A 21622-nucleotide genomic window follows, 5' to 3' on the forward strand; every position below is an offset into this window, starting at 1 on the left:
CTATCTTTGACTTGGTGCCAATCATGGAAACATTAAAAATAAAACTCTATTTCACAAACAAAATTCAGCCTGCTCTTTTTTACTTACTCATTTCTGAAGCTAACTTGAGCTTCATATGCAATATCTGGTCCAGGAAAGTATATTTTTTCCCCTGAATAAATTATCTGGCCTTGCAACTACCTACTATAGTCTGAACAAAACAAGAGATTTTGATGGTGAGATTGGAAGGCAAAAAAAAAAGAAAGAAATGGAAAAGATAACACTAGAGAATGATTCCAACTAACAGTAATTTAAAAAAAATAGAGAAAAGGCCCAAGACATGAGTTCTTCATCAGTAGAAGCCAAGAAGCCATGAACTTCATCAACCACTGGATGTTACCTGGGAATTGGAGGTTAGAGTCTCTATAATCTGGAAAATCTATGTTATCAGAAAGCATTCTCTTATTCAAATTGCTCTAGATACTATCACCTAGATTTTTTCTTTAGATGCCTTCATTCTCTCAGACTTTATGGCATCAAAACCAGATATGCACAAGACAGCTCCTGTAATTTTTAATAAAATCATCTTCTTAAACTAATTCCCTCCATCCTTACTAGCCCTTTACAGAATATGAAAAGCAGGATAAGTCTGGTAGGTAATAAGTCCACAGGTATTTACTAGCCCTTAATATGATTCAACGCCATAAAAGTTATCTTGCTCTAATCATTTGATAGTGCCAGAGCCCTTACCAATCTACTATGCCCATGAGGGGAAGAGAGCATATTTGAGTGAAACTGCTTGCTGCCCTCAATAAAAAGGGCAGTTACTGTTATAAAGATGCGAAAATGAGAAATGAGTTTCTAAAATAGCACTGCTATGAGCAGTTGAATTTTTTCATGTATATGGCTTCTCCTTACCCATTTGGAATCCTCCACCCCAGCCACAGAGAAGCACTATTAACACCTTGTCCAACAAAGTTGCTTTTACAAAAGTCCAGCTGAGTCCAAAAACATATTTGCATAGGTGTGAACTTATTGTGTTTTTATCTTTTTTTTTCCGTTTTAAAGAGATCAATTAATGTGGAAGTGCTAAGAAAAATTCTTAGATCTTATTTTAGTTATCCCCAAAAAGCTGAAAAGAGCAAAAATTTCCCTTCTTATCTAGGAAGATAAGAATCCTACAAAACACAGACAACAATTAAGAGATGAAAGATTGATAAACTAATCATAATACACTGAGAATAAAGACTGCTTTTGGCACTTAGGATGGCACAGCAGTCCCACCTTTCAGGAATGACATAATAGTTTGAGGGAGGAGGTGAGGATGGTGTGTGTGTGTGTGTGTGTGTGTGTGTGTGTGTGTGTGTGTGTATTTGCATGCCTGTTTGCTCTTTGTGTATGGGATGATGACCAAAGAGCAGCTAAGAAAGGAAACAAAGGAAAGAGACTAAGACAATCTGACTTTGTTGCTATTCAAGCTAAGGGAGAAAAGAACATTCAGAGGATAGTGGGTTAAAGATGTCAAACTCAGACCATTTAAAAGCAAGTAGACACTGCAATTCTTGAATTTGTACCCTGAATTTGTTAACTTTAAAGATTTTCCTGATTTAGAAAATTAGGGAGTAGTTAAAGATTTCAAGAGTTTACACAAAGTGGAAAGCAGAGGCAATGAGCATGAACTACTTTAAAATCTTCAGGATAAGATGAAATAAGACTTCTTCCACAAATATCTGGCCCCATTTTTGGTAGAGGAGCAGGGATAATAGTGTATAAAGATTAAAAATTCATAAAAAAGAGAGAACAAATGTAAATTAAATGCCATGGAGTTAAAAAATGGGGGGTGGCTTCAAGAATACAATTTGCACAATTAGCAATGAAATGGAAGAGAGAATGAAGAGACACATTTTAAAGAGCCTATAGTTTAATCAGAAGAGAATAAAAAAGCTGAGTCAATCCTCTAGTGGAAGATGCAGTGGACTGAGAGTTTAAGCTAAATGGCAAAGTTTTGCTTAGTTTCTGTGGTAACTCATTAAATAGATTTTATTTTAATGCTTTTTATTATAACTTTATATACAAAACATATGCATGGGTAATTTTTCAGCATTGACCCTTGCAAAAAACTTCTGTTTCAATTGTTCCCTTCCTTCCCTCCACCTCCTCCCTTAAATGGCAGATAGTCCCATACATGTTAAATATGCTAAAGTATATGGGTAACTCATTTATTGAGAGACCAAAAGATAAGATAATTATTAAGTATCTCTAAAGGCCACGTTAAAATCTAGCAGTATTGCTGTCCAGCAATGTTCAGCACCCCAATAAATGGGTTTAAAGAAAAAGAAATAGAATGGAAAAAATCCCCAGGTATGAGACCATAATGAGTGCTGTGAAAGATAAATGAAGTAAGAGACTACTGACAACTAATGAAGCAAAACATAAAGGTCTGACTATGGGAACTAGCCTAGGGAGAGAAATAACAGCAATTAAAAGGGCCCATATGGATTAAAATAATAGGGAAAGATATATAACCCAAAAGTTACCTATGGACAAAGAACAAGTACCATATCTAGTATAGACCAGTAAAGCAAAATACAAAGAGAGTATAGTAAGAAACAGGAAGTCGGCTTTGTGATCTAAAGTTTCAGTATATTGTAATACAAGTGAATGCTTGAAGATAAGGGAAAAGAATGATAGGAGTTGAAGTCTAAGTTCATATTGTCATATGAAGACAGCAGCTACGATATATAAAAAAGCCCAGCAAGAACAGCATTAACAATTTACATTTATATTTACTGAAATTACACTCAGAAAGACTTAGCTTCCTCAGGCACTTCTTACTTATGCTATCTCAATCATATTTACTTGTTCTGTCCATCTCAACCTTCTCATCTGTAATAGGAAACTGATGTCTACCTAAAGCAGGTTGTGGTCCCTTTAAGAAACTGCATTTGTGATTCTTTTCAGATTGATTTGGGATTCCTTTCTGATTCCCAACCCCTCCTGGTTACTCTTTATCCATCCAGGATGCCAGGACCTTTGATTCACAAATCCTGGTCAAAAGCACCTCTTTGAATTCCAATAGGAGATCCGGGATTGTCCTAGCTCCCATCAGATCTGAGCCAACTTGGGCCATTCCAGCTTCCATTCTGATGATCTGCTCAGGTTTCCTAACCCCCACCAAGCAAATTCTAGCCCTAGCTGAAACCCTGGGAAGAACCAAATTGGGACTCCACCCACCAGCTTCTTTAGCTAAATCTCTCACTACAAAAAGAGCCAAACTAAAAGCCTCTCTTTGCAGTGGTTCCAAACATGTTTGCTATACCATGCTTGGCATCTCAAAGAGCCTCTGCCCACTGGAATACTCCTTTTCAGTGCCATCATCTCTCACCTATTTCTCTAACCAGACTTTAACTTTATGCTTCCACTTCCTATAATAAACCTCTTTTATCAATCTAGATTTTGAGGTCTGTAAATTCCTTTACAGAGGATCTCTGCACCACCAGAAGGGACTTCCCCAAAACTCCCTACCCTTGTGCAGAATCTTACTCTAAACCCTAAACCTGTCACTAGAATTCATTTAACTCCCTGAGCACCAGAAACCCTAATTTCGTTTGGGATCCCCAAATGTAAACCGCATCTTACCTGCTAAGGTTATTTAAGGAGCAAGAGAAATAATATAAATGAAACATTTTCTAAAACTTAAAAAGAATATGGACGTTAGTATTTACAAAGATATTTTCCTCACTATGGAAGTTAAACATAAATGTTAAAGTTATTGAAGATTAAAGAGCACAAAACTAGGAGAGATGACCTAAAGTAAGAAACAAGTTGAGAATGTTTTGAAGGTCAATGACAGCAATAAGAAAACCAAAGATGGCATAGAACTATAGCTGGGGGAGGAGGGGACAGAGCTAAATAATAACAAGAGTAAAAGTTCTTCAAACATGCTCTATATCTAGTTTCTCTATCAAGGAGCATGATATTAGCATTGAAGAAAACAGGACAAAAATATCTATTTATAAAGAAATTGATAGTGTCCCTGGATGATTCATTAATTTATATGACAGACCCTTCAAAGGACTTTGCATATAGTATAGATGGTAATGATAAATTAATAAGTAAATTTTCATTGTTCCTACAAAATGATTTTCCTAGAATTTAGAAAAATAGAATTTCATATAATTTTGATTTGCCTCAAATTTATGCAATAGAATATTCATCTAAATATAAGTCATTTCCCCACTAAACACATTTTCCCCAAAATCAAGAAAGTTTTTCTGAATTATTCTCTGTAATCAGAGTCCTTCTTTGATTTTTTTCCAGTTTTCTCTATATAGCAGAGTTTCTATCAGAAGGGTTTCAGAATTAAAGACCAAAATAAAGGGGGAAAAGTTGATACAGTAAAGAAAATTCTATTTTAAGGATTTCTTAAATTGGGAGACTACAGTGTCTCTGCAATAAGCTGCTAAAATGTACTTACTATATATTAAAACTACTAATTAATCCTGAAAAAATGTGTTAGCATGTAATTGCAAAGTTTTAACAACTTAAATGAGATTCTCAGGGAATTTGTGTTAATGGTGAAAATCCCAGGAGATATTTAAAGATATTAAGTAATATAGGATATACACACTATAACATATTTAAGATAAAGGTAATATTACATATATATATGTATATCTATATATACATATATATCTATATATACATATATAGATATATATATCTGTTTCTCTTTTAAAATGGTTTGTTTTTGAAAATCTATATTCTTCAAGGCATGTTAAATGATTCTTCATCATAAATAATCACACTTTCCAAAGAATTATATTTGAGCTTCATCCAAAGGGCAATGTAGGATTATATTCTATTTCCAAGTAGATTGTATTCCATTTTAAAAAGTAATTACAAATTAGTAGCCAAGAGATTACCCCTAATATTGTACATTTATATAAAAGATGGTTTGATCACATAGAAAGTAAGAGAATGCCATCAAATAGCTAAGGCATTTTGTGATATTAGGAGAAGCTCTAAACTGGTAAATTTTTGAAAGGACATGAGCAAAAATTTTATAGAAAAGTTAATTATTGATAAATCAGTTATGATCTACAAAGCTTTGAAAGGAATAACCATATACATATATACATGTATGTACTATCTATGGAAATACATATATCTAAAATATTTCAATCATAAATATTATTATTAAATGAGTTTATCTATATATTAGGTATTTCAGTATAAGATTCTAGAATATAGCTGCTTAAACCTTCAATAACATATCATCATCAGAAGATATTTTATCACATAACATTTCAGAACTGAAATCAATGTATTCCTCTTCTGACATTATTCCCTTCCCTCCATCTTGTCTCATTAACATTCCTCATTAATACCTCCAGATCAATGTCATGAATTGGCCTGGATGTAGCAGTGTAGTCCATGATTTTAAAAATATTTCTGAATTCCTAAAAATTTTATTTTCAGTTGTGAGTGCTCATGAATACCAAGAAGGGTTTTTATGGGTATTATTGTCAATAATTTGATGAAAAAAATAAAACTAGCAGATAGTTGGAAATTATTCCCAGGATCTGCACATATAACAGAGGAATATGTTATAAGGTTCTTAATACTTTTATGTTTTTCAGTGATAAGAATGAATGAAAGAATGGACTGAATTTAGAAGCCAGAATATCACAGTTGGAATACATGAAGACCTATGAAATTGGGAAAAGAAAAGTAGATTTGGAAGAACAGACTGAATTCACAAACCTGGAGATCACACTGGGAAATATATGTTAATAATATAATAAAGTCAATCTTTTACTGACCTCATTAAGCATTGTTTTTGTTTTTGTGTGCCTGCAGAGAAAATAACCATAGAGTTCACTATTTTTGTAAGGTGGTATTATAAAAAATTATATATATATATATATATATGTATATATATTTGCAATAGACTTGAATAATCCTCATAAATGGATGCTGATTAGCTCCTGAATAAAACCATATTATGTCATAGATATAAAAAAATGAGAAGAAATGTTGGGTTTCCCTGATATAAGGTGTTATTTGATAACACCGTATCCCAAGTTACCACAACTTCTATTCTGCAGCTTATAGTTTTAGAAATTTGTCAGGAGCACAGCAAGATTTAATGAGGTACCCAGAGTTACTATGGATCTAAGATATCATATGCATCTAAGTTTTTCTTACTCTATATTTGACTCCTTCGTCTCTATGTCACTAACACTCCCCTCCTTGATTATCACAACATAAGAGATCAATCTAGGAGATGTGGACACATCACTATTTATTCAGCTTCTTGACTTACTTCAGAAATGTTACTTATAAATAATTAAGATGAATGTAATACATGATAAACTGTCAATACTAGATTACCAACAGTTTTCTTTTGGAATATTTCCACCTAAACCAGTTTTGTGTAACACAGGTAGTACAAGAAGTCCTTTAATTACTAAAATTTAAATAAAACTTTAAATATCCCATTTCTCATTAGTTTTATTTTATAAAGAAACTAAAATGATAAAAGAGAACTCAATTGTTAGAGGCACCTTAATTATTTCATTGGAGAACTAGGATTAGAACATAGATATCCTGATTCTCAAGTTAGTGGGCTTTCTACTTAGTTTTTGTTTCTTACAAGATACTAGGTACAATGAGAACAAGTAAGTTTCTCTTTCTTCAATTCAATACATTATTTTTGCAACCTTTTCTATTTGTATGGTACTTTGGAAGAGAGCTAGAGTGTGCATGTATATAAATACAATTGCTACCATTAAGGACTTACAAAATTGCTGGGAACTCATAATATATTCAAAACAAAATTAATCAAGAGTATTCCTTAAACTATCTGTTTGGATGTGTGTCAAATGTAAGAGATAAAATACAAAAGGGTACTTACATTTTAGAATTTGAACTAAGATATTATAAATAATAAGATATTATTAAAAATCATGTAGGAGTATATTTCAGACCCAAGAAATAAAAGCTAATGAACAGAACTGTGTACAAATTTTAAAAGTTTAGGTCACCGGGAAGAAATAAGAATGGTGTTATCTTAGAATTTGTAAAGAGAAAACTTATGAAAATATTAAGTTGCTTTCAGATAATATAATCTTGACTAATATTATAATTTAAATATTAACATTACATTTCTCTAAAATTAACTATAAAATTAATATTTTGAAAAGATCATCTGACATTATTGCTATTACTGTGTGCAAGAATCTCCTTGATGTAGCAATATCATTTCGATTTTTTTAGACAATAAATGTTATTTGAAGATTTTTGATGAGGAGAGCAAATCGAATTATGCACAAGGAATATTATTGTGGTACTACCATAAATAAATACATCCACCTCCTTCTTGTCTTTCTCTTCCTCTTGCTACTGTGCCTTCTACTTCTTTTTTCTATCACTACAGCAACTACTCCTATTACTAAAACAATGATAATAATAATAACTGACAATTATATAATGCTTACTATTTGCTAGTATAGGACCAGGTATAGAACTAAATTCTTTATAATTATAATCTTGTATCAAGAGCTCCTTATAACAGCCCTGGGAGAGAGGTATTATTTGAAGTAAGTGAAAATGAGGGACAGTGAGAACTGCTAGAAGGTTATTTCTGTAATCCAGAAGAAATATCTTATGAGACTGAAATCAGGTACTTGGTTCAAAAATAGAAAGAAAGAAATAGAGGTGTGGGATATTGTGGACATACACTTGTTGGGGTTTGGAAACTGATTGGTTACAGGAAGGAAGTCAAAGAAAGGAAAGGAGAAAAATGGAAAGAAAGCAGGAAGTATGGAAATAAGACAATTTTTCTTCATAAATTCAATATTTCCTTCTATTTAGTTATGAATAGTTTCCTTTTCTCTCTAATACTAATCTCCTTTACAATCTCCTAGAAAAAAAAAGGAAGGAAAGAAGGAAGGAAGGAAGGAACGAAGGAATGAAGGAAGGAAGGAAGGAAGAATTGCAAATTGCATGGGGCAAGAATAAGGGCTACAAACAAGCATCTTGACTCTACTACAATCCTTTGGAAACTCAAGCAAAAATTCAAATAAAATCCTTTGGAAATTGTGATATTCTTGAAGGGATAATTTCTAAAACTTTAAAACCAAGGAGTGATGGAGTAATGTACTGGGAAAATGGTAAAGGGAGAGGTGGATTGGTATAAAATATCTGCTACAAAAGAGGCAAGACAAAGCTTTTACAATGGAGAGGAAGAGGAAGTGGAAAGTGGTAGTGAGTGAATATTATTCTCAACAGAATTGATTCAAAGAGGAAATAACATAGACACTCAATATGGGTATAGAAATCTATCTTACTCTGCAGGAGAGAAAGGGGGGAAAGGATAAATGAAGGGAGGAAGAGGATAAAAGCAGGGGATAGTTGATATAACAGAGGGCATATTGGGAGAGGGTATGGTCAAGCAAAACATTTGAGAAAAGATAGGATAAAAGGAAAGAGAAAATAGAACAAAAATAAGAGGAAAATATGGCTAATAATAGTAATTATGAAAAGACTTTTGGAACAATTTTCTCTGATGAAGGCCTTGTTTTTCAAATATTTAGGGAACTGAGTCAAAATTATTTAAAAAAGAAGACATTCCCCAATTAATAAAGGATGAAATGATGTGTGTGAAAAGAGTTATAAGATCATGCATATCCTTTGTCCCAAAAGAGATTATTTAAAAAAAGGACCTCTATGTATTAAATCTTTATACTAGTTAATTTCTCAGAGAAAATGATTGGAAATCGAAGGGACAGTCATCGATTAGGGAATACCTGAAGAAATTGTGGTATAGGATTATGAAGAAATAGTACTGTTCTATAAGAAATGACATGCAGGATGCTATCAGAAGTCTGACATGCTCAAGCAAAGTGAAATGTTTTATGTACATAGCAATGGCAAAGTTGTGGGATGATCAACTGTGAATGACTTTGACATTCTCAGCAATACAATGACCCAAGACTACTCTGAAGGACATATGATGAAAAATACTATCCATGTGCCCATCCATTAGTAGCAAATTAATATCACTAGTAATTTTCTAGAGTCTGAGGTTATACAGAAGTCAAGAAAGCAGCAACTTTATCCTGCAAATATGCATTTTGAAATTTAATGACTTAAGACAAGAGGAAAACATCTGGTCATATAGTGAAACAGATTTATGTGTTCATCTTCTTGATTTGCTCACAGTGGGGAATGGCTAAATAAGTTATGGAATATGAATCTTATGGAATGTTATTGTTGTATAAGAAATAATCAGCAGGATGATTTCAGTAAAGTCTGGAGAGGCTTATGTGAAATGATGCTAAATGAAATGAGTAGAACCAAGAGAACTTTATGCACAACAACAAGATATATAATGATGAACATGGAGGAACTTGACTCTTTTCAATAGTGAGGTGATTCAGGTCAGTTCCAATAGATTTGTGATGGAGAGATTCATCTGCATTCAGAAAGAGGACTGTTTGGACCATATCATAACACAGAATTAATATTTTTTAATTGTTGTGTGTTTTCTTTTTGTTTCCTTTCTCATTTTTCCCTTTTTTGATCTGATTTTTCCTTTACAGCATGATAAATGTGGAAATGTGTATAGATGAATTGTATATATTTAACAATATTTGATCACTTGCCATCTAGAGAAAGGGATAGGGGGAAGGAAGGGAGAACAAAATGGAACATAAGGATTTGCCAGGATAAATGATGAAAACTATCTTTGCATATATTTTGAAAATAAAATGCTATAATTAAAAAATGGTATCCGTGCACAGAGAAAGAAATGATTGTGCCTGAATATAGATTGTAGCATACTTTTTAAAATTTTCCTTTTTTTTTAACTGTTTTTTTTAGTTGGGTTTTTTGGGGGAGGAGGAGGGAGATCTGTTTGTTTGTTTTTTTGTTTTGTTTGTTTGTTTGTTTGTTTTTTTTTTGTTGTTGTTGTTGTTGTTTTTTGAGGCTGGGTTTACATGACTTGCCCAGGGTCACATAGCTAGGAAGTGTTAAGTGTCCTAGACCAGATTTGAACTTGGGTCCTCCTGAATTCAGGGATGGTGCTCTATCCACTGCGCCACCTAGCTGCCCCCAATATATGTTTTCTTATGAAACATGATTTCAATGGAAATATTTTACAGAACTTTATGTAGACTTTCTAAATGGGATGCAGGGTAAGGAGGGAGAATCAGAATTTTTAAAACAAATGTAAACAAAAGTTATATGTAACTGGGGAAAATAAAAATATTTAAATCTCTAAAAAAGGAAATGGTGACATTGTACAATCAATAGACATAAAAAACCCTAGAAGAAGAATAATATTTAATGGAGGAGGAAGAAAGAGGAAAGAAGACCTTTTGAAGTCAATTATTCTTCCAGCCTTGGTCTCTAAAGGGGGTAGGAGGATGGGGTAGAATTTAGTGGCATGAACTACTACAGCCCACAATAAATGCCTTTTCATGTTTCTCTCTGTTTTGTCTCATTACCATCTCCTAGAATGATTTAATATCCTCTATCATGTGGTTTTTTTTTTAGTTAGACATATTATGACTGCCTTTGGGATAATCAAAACTTTCTCTACATAAACATTGATTCTTTCACTACCTAGTTCAATAACTTGTTTCTCTTTAATTTAACCTAAAACTTAACAAATGATGCTTGTTCCAGATCTGATGGCTCTCCTTGAAATTGAACTAATTACTAATAATCCAAAAGTTTCTGTATAATAAACCAGAAAGATTGTTTTCTGCTCCTTAAGCATCCTCTCACAACCCAGAAAACAAGATTGAGGGTTTTGTTTTTTTTCCTTCTGGTCAGCACAATAATGTTTTTCCTCCTTCTAGAATAGTCTCACTATCTTGTTTGATTACTAAAAGGATACTTTGCTCATTCTACCCTTGCTTTTTCATTAGTTCATTTGTTCTTTTTACTCAGCAATGAATAGCTTTTTTTTCCCTCTTTAATAATTATCTCTTCTACAATGATGCCTCCTAACCCTTCTCAGCATATGAAGCCCACTCTTGCAAATAGGATTTGCTCATTAATATATATTCTACCATACCAGAGATCAAGAAATACCAAACTCAGTGTAAATTGTTTTAGAAATTTGTCATTATCTCAATGATACATATATTGTTCAGTGAACCATGGAAATATAGTTACTTTTTTTTTGAAGTCTTTTAGGTTTTTCCTATTGAGATATATTAGAGTTCTCAAAAAAAATGCCTATTCATGTTGAATTATAAATCACCATAGATACAAATTACACCATTCTAGTATGTAAAGGAATGTTTTTTTTTGTCCATATCACTAGTAATTTTCTGTAGTTTGAGGTTACACAGAAAGATTGGAAGTCAAGGAAGCAGCTGCTTTCTCCTGCAGATATGCATTTTGAAATTTAATGACTTAGGACAAGAGGAAAACATCTGGTCATGTACTGAAACAGATTCACATGTGCATTTTCTTGATTTTCTCACAGCAGGTGTATAATCTTAAAAATAAAAACCACTACTTTGTAAAACGATAGATCTTGTAGATCTGGTCACTTAAAATTAGAAGATCATTCTAATTGAAATTTACTTGGTCCCACCATCAGATTAATGACAATTTCAATCTGTTCCAAACTTTTAACATAATTAACATTAAAAGACACAGCCATGAGGCAGATGTTTTCTTGTCATTTGATATGTCTGGACTAAGAAACACTAAAAACACTGGAGATATTAGGGTTAGAATCTTCTATGTACTTTTTTTCTTTTTCTATATGACATGAACTAAAACAACAGGAAATATTATACATATATTATATAATTTATATGTGGACCTGAAGAAATGTTCAATCTGACTTTGGAATTTATTATTACTCATATTTATTTGTATCTTTAGTCAATAACAATATTCTCGATGTTAATACCAACAAAATTAGATAGCAGGTGGAAATTATTTAAAGCTCAGCCCTCCTCAACTCAATTCTATCTTGTGTATTTTCAGACATTCCATGGTGCTGTAACTCCTTTGCTATGGTACACAACGAAATTCTGCTATTCTTGAAAAATGTCCCTATGTTTACAAGACTGAGATCTTATCCTGCTTATCAAAATTCCCTTCTATGTTTTCCTTTTCTCTATGGATTTTATTTTATTAAGTGATATATATTATTATAACTCGGATTTATCTTTCCTAACCTCTAGTTTGATCATTTTTCTTACTTTTTTTTCTCAAATCAAAGGATATAATGTTTTAAGGCAGCTCAGTTTATGTATAGAGCCTATAAGTGGGTCTATACAATATTTTAGTTTACTACTCTAGAAGTTTGCAAAGCCATTTTATTAAAAATAGCATTTTTTATTCTATTTTTTTAAGTTAGCATTTTTCAACAAGAATAAGAACAACAATAAAAATTTACCACTATTTTGGATAAGGCTATATTCTAGAAACTGGAGATACAAACACAAGAATAGAACCTTTCCTCAAAGTACTTATAATCTACTGCCAAGATATGACATTTATATGTAGAAGGAAATATGAAAATTTGATTTATGAAGAGGGGTGGGTGAGACAGAATATAACAATAATCATCCTGAAATTTCTCAGGTGGAAGAAAAATAAATTGCTCCATTTTCAAATTTGGGAGGAAATATTCCTTTCTACTGGGAGGCAGTGGATCACTTGCAAAATTTCTAAGGCAAATGCATATTACTGAGGTAGAAAAAAAATTGGACTCAGTATATGACCAACTCACGTCCAAAACTGCTTTTGAACTTGGCACAATTGAAAAGTTAAACAACAATGTAAAATACAAGAATCCTAACATATCCACCCCAGCTGCAATATCCTTCAAATGGCAGAGATGCACATCACTGGTTGTTCCTTATCAGTTGACAGTCTATTGACTACCACAGAAGCTGCTGGACTGGCTAAGTTTTGAATTAATTTCAAACTCCCTAGAGAGAGAATTTTATGAGGTTGATTTAGGTCCACAGAGACCCAATTTTTCCTCATTATCCAAAACAATACTCTTGAGAAACCTTAGGCAGAAAGCACAGAGGGAAAATATGTATTTGGAACAAATGTGTGAGAATTACCTAGCTTGAGAATGTAGATGTTGGTGATTAGGGCACTTTGGGGCAGCCTAATCTTCCATAAGGGTCAAATGGTGGTATTTTTTTTCCCTCAGGCATAGCACTTGAGCAGCAGAGGAAGACTTTCCATTTTATTCTACTCATAGTCCATAGAGACCTAAGGTTTTCATTATTCATACTTTAGATCTCTGCAGTCACATAGCTATCACAAGTACCTACTGACAGCTTATCAACTATTTTCTGTATCCTTCTGCCACTGCAACCAGGATTGTTAAGAAGATTACAGAATGATAAGAGACAACCATATACCAATAATGAAATAATGACATAATATTCGAGAAGGTACAGATGTACTTGGCCCTGAACTTTTCTCTCCTACATGGTGTTTGCCCTTATAGGGCCAACTTTGAGTATATAAAGAGATGCAGATTTAAGTGGAAAAGTTTAAAATGTTAATTATCTCCCAGACACAGGATATGGAAAAGAAGTAGCCTTGCAATGTTCCTAAGGAAACTGAGATGGTATTTTTATTCTCTCTCTCTTGTTTTTCTAATATATACACTTGCTCCAATTTTGAGACTTGAGACTTTACAGGTCTTCCATTTAAGGCAATGATATACTATAAAAAATTCATTTTAAAGCAATATCCTTTTTATCTAAAACAAAAATATCCTCATTATATTATTAAGACTGCCATAAATGTACATATGCCTACTTTAATGTAGAAACATATATATACAGGAACATACATACATGTGCACATATACATGATAATTGATGCATTCATGTATATTTAGTGCATATGCATTCCCTTGTTAGAATTGTCACATACATGCATGTCCACATGCATATTAACACATGTGTGTGCATATATAATGTGTGTAAACACATACTTAAACAGGAACGAATGCATAATTATATATTTGGAAGGAATTTAGAGGGAATCTCAGTCATTTTGTACCAGTCTCAGAAATTCCTCTAAAATAATCTTCCAAAGTGCACATTCATTCTTACTTTGGAAAGCTCTAAGAAAGGAAAAGTTATTAACTTTCTGGGAAACTCCTTTTAGTTCTTCAGAGCTCTTTTAGGAAGGTATTATTGTATTATTCTTATTCCTCCTCCCCATACTGAAAAATCATTTGCATCTCCACAATATGCAATAATAGGATTATTCATAAATAACATAAAGGAATCTTAGATACCATCTAGTCCAAATCCATCATTATGCAGATAAGGAAATGGGAAGGGAGGTTAAATGTTTTGTCCTATTTATAGATAGTGTTAGGGGCAGGATTTTACTCAGATCTTCCTTCTGTAGAACAACCACTTCTAATATGTACTCTAATTATCCCTAATTTTGTCTTCTAGGGCAAGCATACTTTCTCCTGCATAAAACAAACCTGTTTCTGTAGAGGGATTGATTTTTCATAATAATATACTAAAACAATGATGTACAAAATGGGAAGCACACATCAGGACCCTAAATCGCAATGGAATCATGCATTCAGAATGGGAAGATTGCTTGCATGATACTTTCCCTATGATAGTCCATAACATACATTGTCTAAAATAGCTTAATACCTATCCTTCATCCATTTACCCCAATATTCCCCTACTTTCCTTTTTTTCCATAGCACATCCTTCATATTTCTAAAGTAGTTGTACAAATTTATGGCCTGTTATAACTGAACTGAGACACAGTCATTGATATAGTAAATATGCAAATACCGCTGGGAATATTCACACATACAACACTCCCCTTGAGCATTTTCACATTTTGCCCAAACAAATTAACCTCTGAGGGGAGGTTTGGAATTATGAATCACTAACAATATTTATACCCTCTCTCTCTCTTTTTTTTTTTTTTAGGGGGGGAGAAAAGATTAAATTCATAGAAAGAAAAAGATGAGTTTTAAGGTCATTATAATGGCTCATCCTCAAACTCACTCCTCACTCAAAGTTTCCTATTATCATCAAGGGCAAATAATCTTTCCAAACATGTACATTTACAACTTAGGCCTCACACTCAAATCCTTGCTCTCATCCACATCATGATTCTTTTTTGTTCCTGTATTTTCCCTATAATCTGTTTTTCTATATTATCTCTGCAATCCTCTCATCTTCCTACTCACTGTATTCCTACATTAAGATTTCATTAAATCTCACCAAGATTATTGCAATGATCTCTCCTTGTAGTGGGGAAATATAATCTTACTTCAAAACAGACTGGTTACACAAGGCAATTTAGTTTTCTTACAGGTCTGATTCTACCATGTAAATTCCCCATATCTTAATAAATTTCATGGCTCCATGTCATCTCTAGGATCAAATATAAACTATTCTGCTTGGTACACAAAGACCTTTACATCTTTCCTTCAAATTATCTTTCCATCACTATCATATATTATTCCCTTTTCTGTATTCGACCAAACTGGTTTTCTTAATGTTCTTCATGCTCATGTCAAAATACAAATAGCACATGAAAACTTTAATATGAAATTAAAACGTAAAAGCATCCATTAAAAAAAAACAGGTAAAGAAAGGTAAAGATTAATGTTGCATATATTCTGCTTACGTGAAATAAAACAATACAATTTTACCTTGGGTGTGGTAAATATCTCCATGCAGAGACAGATGGATACTGCTGAAGATGTTATTTTCCTTGTCATGTCAGGATTTGTTGTCTGATTGCTTTACTGTGAATCTTTCATTAAAATGAATCAATATAAAATCATATGGCTAATGGCATTGATTAAAATGATGGAATAATGAACTACTTCAAAACAATTATTATATACAGCTACCTCCTATACTAAAGGATCTACAGTATTTCCCCAAAAAGTTATTAAGGTAATTAATTTGCATTGTTCTAATGAAATATACAGTTTTATATTTTTAATTTTAAAAATGTCATTTGTCTTATCTTTTATAAATGTCTATCTTTTTTCCTAAGTTTTATAGGGGAATGAGATCTCATCCCTATGAGTTGGTTGGCATAAACATTTATTGATAAAAATAAACAAAACTACTTAGACTAATCCATGTTAGAACCTTCTAAGTAATTTTTTTAGATTTAGAAATATGTCAAGACCCTAGGAATTTCAATGATTGGCACAAGGTAAGACAGCTAGGTGGTTTTGTTTGTTTTGGCTTTCACGTTTCTTTTTTTTTTTTATTTTTTGTTATTTTTATTATATATATTTTTTATAATATTATCCCTTGTATTCATTTTTCCAAATTATCTCCCTCTCCCTCTATTCCCTCCCCCCGATGACAGGCAATCCCATACATTTTGCATGTGTTACAATATAGCCTAGATACAATACATGTGTGTAAATACCATTTTCTTGTTGCACGGTAAGAATTGGATTCTGAAGGTACATGCAACCTGGGCAGACAGATATTAGTGCTAACAATTTACATTCACTTCCCAGTGTTTCTTCTCTGGGTGTAGCTACCTCTGTCCATCATTGACCAACTGGAAGTGAGTTGGCTCTTCTTTATGTTGAAGATTTCCACTTCCATCAGAATACATCCTCATATAGTATTGTTGTTGAAGTGTACAGTGATCTTCTGGTTCTGCTCATTTCACTCAGCATCAGTTGATGTAAGTCTCTCCAAGCCTCTCTGTATTCCTCCTGCTGGTCATTTCTTACAGAGCAATAATATTCCATAACTTCATATACCATAATTTACCCAACCATTCTCCAACTGATGGACATCCATTCATCTCCCAGTTTCTAGCTACAACAAAAAGAGCTGCCACAAACATTTTGGCACATACAGGACCCTTTCCGCTCTTTAGTATTTCTTTGGGATGTAAGCCCAGTAGTAGTACTGCTGGGTCGAAGGGTATGCACAGTTTGATAACTTTTTGGGCACAGTTCCAAATTACTCTCCAGAATGGCTGGATTCTTTCACAACTCCACCAACAATGTATTAGTGTCCCAGTTTTCCCACATCCCCTCCAACATTCATCATTATTTGTTCCTGTCATCTTAGCCAATCTGACAGGTGTGTAGTGGTATCTCAGAGTTGTCTTAATTTGCATTTCTCTTATCAGTAGTGATTTGGAACACTCTTTCATATGAGTGGATTTAGTTTCAATTTCTTCCTCTGAGAATTGTCTGTTCATATCCTCTGACCATTTATCAATTGGAGAATGGTTTGGTTTCCTATAAATCAGGGTCAGTTCTCTATACATTTTGGAAATGAGACCTTTGTCAGAACCTTTCCTTTTAAAAAATATTTTCCCAATTTGTTACTTCCCTTATAATCTTGTTTGCATTAGTATTGTTTGTACACAAACTTTTTAGTTTGATGTAATCAAAATCTTCTATATTATGATCAATAATGATCTCCAGTTCTCCTCTGGTCATAAATTCCTTCCTCCTCCACAAGTCTGAGAGGTAGACTACCCTCTGTTCCTCTAATCTATTTATTAGCTCACTCTTTATGCCTAAATCATGGACCCATTTTGATCTTATCTTGGTATATGGTGTTAAGTGTGGATCCATATCTAATTTCTGCCATATTAATTTCCAGTTTTCCCAACAGTTTTTTCCAAATAATGAATTTTTATCCCTAATGTTGGTATCTTTGGGTTTGTCAAAGATTAGATTGCTGTAGATGTACCCTTTTTTATCCTTTGTATCTAATCTGTTCCACTGATCTACCGGTCTATTTCGTAAGCCAATACCAAATGGTTTTGGTGACTGCTGCTATATAATATAGCTTTAGATCAGGTACACTTAGACCACCTTCCTCTGAATTTTTTTTTTTTCATTACTTCCCTTGCAATTCTCGACATTTTATTCTTCCATATGAATTTTGTTGTTGTTTTTTCTAGGTCATTAAAATAGTTTCTTGGGAGTCTGATTGGTATAGCACTAAATAAATAGATTAGTTTGGGGAGTATTGTCATCTTTATTATATTCGCTCGGCCTATCCAAGAGCACTGAATGTCTTTCCAATTATTTAAATCTGACTTTATTTTTGTGGCAAGTGTTTTGTAATTTTTCTCATATAATTCTTGACTTTTCTTTGGTAGATGGATTCCCAAATATTTTATACTCTCAACATTTGTTTGGAATGGAATTTCTCTTTGTATCTCTTGCTGTTGCCTTTTGTTAGTGATATATAAAAATGCCGAGGATTTATGTGGATTTATTTTGTATCCTGCCACTTTGCTGAAATTTTGAATTATTTCTAGTAGCTTTTTAGCAGAGTCTTTGGGTTCTCTAAGTATACCATCATGTCATCTGCAAAAAGTGATAGTTTAATTTCCTCATTTCCTACTCTAATTCCTTGAATCTCTTTCTCGGCTCTTATTGCCGAGGCTAGCGTTTCTAGTACTATATTGAATAGTAATGGTGATAGTGGGCAACCTTGTTTCACTCCTGATCTTACTGGGAAAGGTTGCAGTTTATTTCTATTGCATATTATGCTTACTGAAGGTCTTAAATATATGCTCCTGATTATTCTAAGGAATAGTCCATTTATTCCTATACTCTCAAGAGTTTTTAGTAGGAATGGATGTTGGATTTTGTCAAATGCTTTTTCTGCATCTATTGAGATGATCATATGGTTTTTATTAATTTGATTATTAATATGGTCAATTATATTAACAGTTTTCCTAATATTAAACCAGCCCTGCATTCCTGGAATAAATCCTACTTGATCATAGTGTATTATCCTGGAGATGATTTTCTGAAGTCTTTTTGCTAATATCTTATTTAAGATTTTAGCATCAATATTCATTAAGGAAATTGGTCTATAATTTTCTGTCTCAGTTTTTTGATCGACCTGGTTTAGGTATCAGTACCATGTCTGTGTCATAAAAGGAGTTTGGTAGGACTCCTTCATCCCCTATTTTTTCAAATAATTTATATAACATTGGGGCTAATTGTTCTTTAAATGTTTGGTAGAATTCACATGTGAATCCATCTGGTCCTGGGGATTTTTTCCTGGGGAGTTGATTAATAGCTTCTTCTATTTCTTTTTCTGAAATGGGACTATTTAAGCAATTTATCTCCTCCTCTGTTAATCAAGGGAGCTTATATTTTTTTGGAGGAAGTCATCCATTTCACTTAAGTTATCAAATTTATTGGCATAAAGTTGGGCAAAGTAACTCCTTATTATTTCTCTTATTTCCTCTTCATTGGTGGAAAGATCACCCTTTTCATTTGTAAGACTATCAATTTGATTTTCCTCTTTCTTTTTTCTGATCAAATTTGCCAAAGGTTTATCTATTTTATTGGCTTTTTCATAAAACCAACTCTTGGTTTTATTTATTAATTCAATAATTTTTTTGCTTTCAATATTATTGATTTCTCCTTTTAATTTTTGTATTTCAAGTTTAATTTTTGGTTGGGGGTTTTTAATTTTGTCTTTTTCTAGCTTTTTAAGTTGCAGGCCCAATTCGTTAATTTTCTCTTTCTCTATTTTCTTCAAATAAGCCTCTAAAGATATAAAATTTCCCCTTATTACTGCTTTAGCTGCATCCCACAGATTTTGGTATGATGTCTCATCATTGTCATTATCTTGGGTGAAATTATTAATTGTTTCTATCATTTGCTGTTTCACCCAGTCATTCTTTAAGATGAGATTGTTCATTTTCCAATTACTTTTTGGTCTATTTACCCCTAACTTTTTACTGAATGTAGCTTTTATTGCATTGTGAGCTGAGAAGAAGGCATTTATTATTTCTGCCTTCCTACATTTAATTTTGAGATCTTTATGTCCTAATATATGGTCTATTTTTGTATAGGATCCATGAACTGCTGAGAAGAAAGTATATTCCTTTCTATTGCCATTCAGTTTTCTCCAAAGGTCTATCATACCTAGTTTTTCTAATGTTCTATTTACTTTTTTAATTTCTTTCTTATTTTTTTTGTGGTTTGATTTGTCTAAATCTGAGAGTACAAGGTTGAGATCTCCTACTATTATAGTTTTATTGTCTATTTCTTCTTGCAATTCTCTGAACTTTTCCTTTAGAAAGTCAGATGCTATACCACTTGGTGCATATATGTTTAGTATTGATATGGCTTCATTATTTATGCTACCTTTCAGCAGGATATAGTTGCCTTCCTTATCTCTTTTAACTAGATCAACTTCTGCTTTTGCTTGATCTGAGATAAGGATAGCTACCCCTGCTTTTTTGGCTTTACCTGAAGCATAATAGGCTCTCTTCCAACCTTTTACCTTTACTCTGTATGTATCTCCCTGCTTTAAGTGTGTTTCCTGCAAACAACATATTGTAGGGTTCTGATTTTTGATCCAATCTGCTATCCGTCTCCGTTTGATGAGAGCGTTCATCCCATTCACATTTACAGTAAAAATTACTAATTCTGTATTTCCTGCCATCATATTATCCCCAGATTATGCTTTTTCCCTTGACCCCCCTGATCCCCTTCTCTGATATTTAATTTATAGCCCCCCTTGTGACGTGCAGCCCTCCCTTTTTTTTAGTATCCCTCCCCCCTCTCTCCAAGTCCCTTCACTTATTCTCCTTTTCCTTTTCCCTTTTCCTCTCCCCCCTTTTAATGAGGTGAGAGAAAATTCTCTGAAAAACAAATATGTCAATTATTTACTCTTTGAGCCTCTTCTGATGGGAGTAAGATTCACACAATGATTCTCCCCCTCACTAAATTCCCTCAGATATGGTGTATTTTCTATGCCTCTTCCTGGGATGTAGTTTCCCTCTTTTTATCATTCCTTCCCCTTTTTCTGAAACGACCTCCTTTCCTTTACTATACCCCCCTTTTTTCTTTTATATCAGTAAAATCAAATTATCCATGAGTACTTTTTATATACCCACAACAGAGTTACAGTTCTTAAGGGTTCTGTGTACCTTTTTCTGTTTCTCTTCAGTCTTGTGGATGCAGATCAAATTTTTTGTTTAATTTTTTTTTTCTTAGAAACATATATAATTCCTCTATTTCATTGAATGATCATCTTCTTCCATGGAAAAAGATGCTAAACTTAGCTGGGTAGTTCATTCTTGGTTGCAGTCCTTGATCTTTTGCCTTTTAGAATATCAGGTTCCAGGCCCTTCTATCTTTTAATGTGGAGGCAGCCAGATCTTGAGTGACCCTTATTGTGGCACCTTGGTATTTAAATTGTTTTTTTCTAGCTGCTTGCAGGATTTTCTCCTTTGTGTGGTAATTCTGCAGCTTAGCCACAATATTCTGTGGTGTTCTTTTTTTAGGGTCTATTTCAGAAGGAGTTCCATGAATTCTTTCCACATCTACTTTCCCTTCAGTTTTTATTATCTCTGGACAGTTCCCTTTGATAATTTCCTGTAAAATAGAATCTAGGCTCTTTTTTTGGTCATAGTTTTCAGGAAGTCCAATGATCCGCAAATTATCTCTCCTAGATCTATTTTCCAGTTTTATAGATTTTCCCAGTAAGTATTTGATGTTCTTCTCCAGCTTCTCATTTTTTTGTTTTGTTTGACTGATTCTTGGGTTCTCTATGAATCATTCATTTCTATTTATTCCATCCTGACTTTTAAGGAGTTATTTTCTTCTATC

Source organism: Sminthopsis crassicaudata, chromosome 6 (genome assembly GCF_048593235.1).
Source record: "Sminthopsis crassicaudata isolate SCR6 chromosome 6, ASM4859323v1, whole genome shotgun sequence".
Classification (NCBI taxonomy): Eukaryota; Metazoa; Chordata; class Mammalia; order Dasyuromorphia; family Dasyuridae; genus Sminthopsis; species Sminthopsis crassicaudata.